Raw genomic sequence first — 6,080 nt, 5'->3', positions numbered from 1 at the left:
CATTCTGTTAGGTACCGCCCATTTCACTTATTCCATGTCTCCTGTTGTCTCTCTCATGCTTGGATTCATCTCCTACTTCCTCCCTCTCTGTCAAGAAGTCCTGCCTGTACCTCCTGCCTAGCTACTGGACATCCAGTTCTTTATTAAACCAGTCACAGCAAAACATCTTCACACAGTGTACAAATATCCCACAACACCCATCTCAGGAGATAAACTCTGGCTCAACTTAAACACAAAAAAATGTTGACTTGGCCATCTTGGACAAGTCCTAATTCCCAGTACCTGTGCTTGTGACCTCATCTAAAAAGGTGTCTTTGCAGATGTAATCACAAGAAAGTGAATTTATAGTGATTAGAGGGGCCCCACAGCAAAGCCTGAAATCCTAAGCCCATTGCCTCTTTTTAAGGAATACCATTGAACTCAAAACAGAGGATCTTAGAGTTTCTGTTGTTGCTATGAAACACCATGACTAAAAGCAAATGGGGAGGAAAGGGTTTACTTGGCTTACACTTCTGTACTGCAGTTCACTATTGAAAGAAGCCAGGAACTCAAACGGAGAAGGGACCTGGGGACAGGATTATGCAGAAGCCATGGAGGAGTGCTGTCTGTTGGCTTGTTCCTCTTATAGAACCCAGGACCACCACCCCAGGGACGGCACCACCATGGGCTGGGCCCTCTCACATCAACCACTGATTAAGAAAATGCCCTACAGGCTTGCCTACAGCCTGATCTCATGGAGGCATTTTCTCAACTGAAGTGCCCTCCTTCTCAGATGATTCTAGCATGTGTTAAGGTAACAAAAAATCACCCAGCACAAGAGGCCATGGCTGGAAATGTAAGAAGTAAGGGCAGAATAACAGAGGACTGAACTCAGCTGTCCAGACGTGACCCTCTTGATTCCCACCCCCAGCGATGTTCTCTCCATGTCCCTTTCCAGAGAGCCTCTTCTTTCCTGGGGCTGTTTGCTTGGAATGGTAAAGGCCAGGCAGAAAGCCAGAGATACCAGAAGGAAGCCAGGAGAAAGGTAGAGACAGAACAGTAAAAGACTAGCTTAGCTTTCAAACAGAAGCAGAAACCTTGGATCTTAAAAACAAAAAAAGTTCCACACATTTTAGGTATTTTCTACTTGTAATAATCATAGCCAATGATGACCAAATTTGCTAGTACGATGGTTCATGTCAACCCTCTTGTGACAAGGAGGGCAAGATATGGTCTTTTCAGTTTCCATGGTAAAAGCACTGCTCTACTGTTGCCAGCCCAAGGACTCTTTCTGAGACTCTCTATATGCACTTGCTGTTTTAGATACTAGGGTAAATCACGGGGTAAAATGAAGAAGAAGGGTACCTACCAGGTTAGGGGGCTGCTGAGCACCTCAGGGGCCACTAATGTCACCCACTCTGGTGCACAGACTTGAGCAAAAACACTCTGATACTTGGTTATCTAGCCTTTGCTCAAATACTCCCTGTGGCGGGGAGCATGCTACCTTTCAAATCTGCACTTGCCATCTTTGAGTCACTGACTGTAAGAAAGTTCAGACCCATTTAAATCTCAGATTGTGACTCTGGTTCCTACCGTGTATGATGGCGCTGTTGGTTTTGCATCCACTTAGGACAATCTTCTTCCCTTCTTTATGGCCATAAATAGAAATGGCCCCTGTGTGCCCTCAATGTGCTGTCCTACAAAATAGATCTGTATTGTCATCCAGGATATTTAGGGGGATTTAAGAGGCTCAGACGGCATAGAGACAAAAAGAAAATGCTGGTCTGTAGGGGGCCCTCTTGGTGGGATAGGATCTACCTGGTGGTTCAGTTCATGGCTCCATTGCTGATTTGAGCTATTTAGCGCTGGATGACTGCCACTAAAATGTACACTCACTCAGTCAGGATCTTGCCCAGTGCTGACTCTCCAGAGGCTAGTGATCAATGGACTGACAGAGGAAATGAGTGGCTGAGTGGAAACAACCTAGCACGTGCTAGCTGAAAATTGTTGATTTGGTGATTATTAAACCTATATCTAGATCACTTAACTTTGATTAAACTTTTCTACAACTTCTGTAACTTTTAGGTGCAGAACAATAGTAATGCCCTTTCTTACTTGACTGTTGTGAAGGGGAAAGTCAATTTTAAAGTCATTTGTGAGTGAGACCATAGATACTTCGCATGTAAGAGTTGATTTTTTAAAAACTCATAGGTATAAGGGCTGGCAAAGTGGCTCAGGAGGTAAAGGCATTTGCTGCACATTTAGTGGCCTGAGTTCAATCCTCAGAAGTTTTGTAAAGGGGAAAGGAAAAAAGTTACTCCACAAAGTTGTCCTCTACCCCCTACAGGAGTGCCATGGCACATACATGCATGTGCACACCACCCACACACACTAACAATAAATGTTTTAAGTTATTTTTTAGATCCATTGGCATATATACAATTCACATAGGGTCCTATAGCTGCTAAATGCTATATATGCTATGTACATATATATAGTAGAGTATAGCAGATATAATTAAAACAAGAGCCTCTTGATAATTTTCCTTGCTGTACAACTTACACAAGCAGGTAATCAATATTTAATTGCAATGGCTCAATCATTAATAATGACCACCAATAAATGTCTGCGAAATTATTTAAACTCATGGCGTGTGAGAACCCACCCATATCCAACAAAGATGAACTGGGAATGACAGATAATAGAAGGGAGTTCCCCTGTTGATTCACTGATTCTCCGAAAAGATGGCCAGACTTTAATTTTCACAACTCTCAGGCTTACGCAAACTGCTTTGCTATTCCTGAATAAGATGTGTAGAAAGTGAGAGATGGACGGATGGGGCTCTATGCTTACCTTGGGAAAATGTCAGCCAGTGACACATTTTTGGGCAAAGGAGTGATAAGACTAGAATAGAAGCCAATCTGCTTCCCTCCTCCATCCCTGGCCAGATGTGAAACTCGGGAGCTCAGCAGTGTGGAGCTGGATTGCTGAAAGCTATTCCAAGATTTGCTCCTGGGTGTGAGTATCAGGGCTTGTAACTACATTTGTTCAGGCAAGGTAAATAATCACCTGTTATGCAACACGGTGAATGAGGAGCACTCCCTCCCTGTGCTGCTGTTTGGGAGGGAGGTACAGGCTCCCAACCCTAAACCGATGCAGCCTTCTCCAGGAATCAGCCTCTCAGAAAATCCTGGCTTCCATGGAACGGCTTAAGCTCTGAGAATTGGGAGGACCTAACGAATCTTCAGATGGAAGTCTGGTAGAGATGAGCATTTCCGGTGGCGTGACAACGTGATGGTGGGGAATTTGGCTGGGCTGTGCTGTTCCCTACAGTGTGTGGGTGGAATAGTTCCTGCGGTCAGAGGGCAGGGACCTGGGCTGATTCATCATGGCAACCCCCTCCTTCTGGCAGCAGCCAGCACCTTGTTCAATCCTTCATCTCCTCTCACACTCGCACTTTGTTCTCTTGAATCTGGGTCCTATGCCCTTGCCTCATCAGCACCCTCAATTACTTACCTCTTTGCCCTTGTCCCTAGAACAATTATCTAGCTGGGCTCTCACATATATTGCTCAGTTGTGGTGTGTGTGTGTGTGTGGCGGGGGAAGGCAGGAAAGGTTGTTAATTCAGCTGTGCCAAACTGGTATCTCCACAAACTACTGGACAATGATCTTGCAGAGTTATTTTGATTTGCTATATTTGAAGAACAAAAATCATAACCATCACTCTGTTCGTTTTGTTTTGAGACAGGGTCTTACGATGTAGCAGTCCTGGCTGGTCTGGTATTCTCCATGCTGACCAGGCTGTCCTCGAACTAGCTGAGATTGATCTCTCTCTCTCTGCCTCCTGAATACTGGGATTAAAGGAACACACCACATTAAAGACACGACAACCATTCTTATTCCTGTTTACCAGATAAGAAAACTGAGACTGACTTTTCTGAGTATTGTGTTGGGGGAACATCTTAGAATAGGTTGTGCTTTCTTATCTGTTGACTTGGAATAGTTGCTGCTAACTAATCTTACAATGTTGATGCTCTTTTGACATTCCCCAACCAATCTTGATGAAATTTCCACATTGGTTTATTTAGATATTTTAGAGTCCTTAAAAGAATGGCATTAGGGCCGGAGAGAGTGTTCAGCTATTAAAAGGCTGGGCTTACAACCAAAAATATAAGTGACATTAGAAACCCAAAGTGGCTGGACCTAACGGTAAGTGCTAACAATTCCAATCACTTGGGAAGCAGGAACCGGAAGATCTTGAGTTTGAGACTAACCTAGATTATGAAGTGTGAATCTGTCTTAAAACAAACAAACAAACAAAAACACAAGTGTTCACTTTTTCGAAAGCCCTGGAGAAGGAAACTAGGGTGAAGCCTTGAGTTATTGGCTGAACTCTAGGAATGAGATGACCATTTTCTCTACACTATGCATTAATAAAGATCCAGAATTGTTTTCATTTCCTTGAGTTATGGTTCTCTTTAACAAGAAGGCTCTCTCTAATTCTAGCCGGGTGTCTTCTCCCTATGTTCTTCATGGAGATTGTGTTCAGAGATTTTACAGTCATGCTTCTAAGTTGGGAAATGGAGAAATCTCAGAGAAAGCATTCCTTCTCTGGTCTGTTAGCACTGCCTTTCCCAAAGTGTCTCAAACTACTACTGGGTTTCTCAGCTCCCCAAAGTTCACTCCAATTAAGCAAGAGTCTACTGGAGGTGCAGCACACAAAAAGGATGTGACGAAAAGTCAGAAGTGGGGGAGTGGTGTGGTCCCAATTCCGCCTGCTGCTAACTTGCACTGAATGACCTCATGTTAGTTCACTACAGTGTCTTCATCTGTACCCAAAAAGAATGGACTACTCTTGCTACTTAAAGAGTGGTCTGTGGGCCTTCCCCATCCTTGTTACCTGGAAACAGAGACCCTGACCCAGCTCTTATGAATCAGTCAACCTGTTAAGGAGATTTCTGTGTACATCAAAGTTGGAAAAGTACTGGAGCAGGTGGCCTCTTGACTTTTATGATTTATCTTAATTATTTTAACTGACAAATATAGTTTAATGTTATACATATCTAAGTCAATCAAGTAAACAAATGAGTTATCTTGCTCCTATGACTTCTGCAATACATATTAACCTTCAGTTCTTTCAATAATATGTGGAAAAGTAACAAGACTTGAGTTTGATCCCTGACACTCCATGTCTTTGATCCATAGCTGGTGCAAACTGTTTCCTTGTCTGAGCGGCACATTGTAGTGGTCTCCCTAGTAATGAGAATGTTGTTCAGCACACACATGGTTATAAGCTGATTTGGGGGTAGGGGTGAGGTAGTTCGAGACAGGGTTTCTCTGTGTAGCTTTGGCTGTCGGAAAACTTGCTCTGCACACCAGTCTGGCCTTGAACTCACAGAGATCCGCCTACCTCTACTTCCCGAGTAAAGGCATGAGCCTACACAGCCCGCTGATTTTCTTTCTTTCTTTCTTTCTTTCTTTTTTTAAGACAGGATCTCACTGTGTGGCCCCAACCGTCCTGGAGCTTGCTGTGTGTATGTAGAGATTTGCCAGTCTCAGCCTCGCACGTGCATCACCATGCCTGGCTTAAACTGACTTTTTATATTCACATTTTTATATCTTATTTTATTGGTTTTTCGAGACAGGGTTTCTCTATGTAGCTTTGTGCCTTTCCTGGAACTCATTCTGTAGCCCAGGCTGGCCTCGAACTCACAGAGATCCTCCTGCCGCCTGGGCTGGGATTAAAGGCGTGCGCCACCACCGCCCTGCTATATTTACTTTATAAGGAAAGCTGACGATTGGTAGAGGCCACTAAATATCTATTAGTGGAGCCAGCTCACTATTTTCGCTTTAATTTTAATTATAGGAAAATATTGAGACAATGCTTACTGGAACGGGTAAACGTTTTTCCTCTCCATAAAGCAGAGGAGTGATACGTTCGGCTTTTGTTTTCATCTCTCAAGTTCTGGAAACGCTTTTCAACTGCTCATTTCAAAATCTCACCCAGGTGGGAACTTTTGTCCCCGCCTCACAGCTACAGAATACTAGGAAAACAAAAACAGATTTAATTGCTAGGCGAAAACCCAGCAACTGGAACCTCC

The sequence above is a fragment of the Onychomys torridus genome, chromosome 12, assembly GCF_903995425.1.
Source record: "Onychomys torridus chromosome 12, mOncTor1.1, whole genome shotgun sequence".
In the NCBI taxonomy this organism is placed as follows: domain Eukaryota; kingdom Metazoa; phylum Chordata; class Mammalia; order Rodentia; family Cricetidae; genus Onychomys; species Onychomys torridus.
This window is presented reverse-complemented; position numbering follows the sequence as displayed.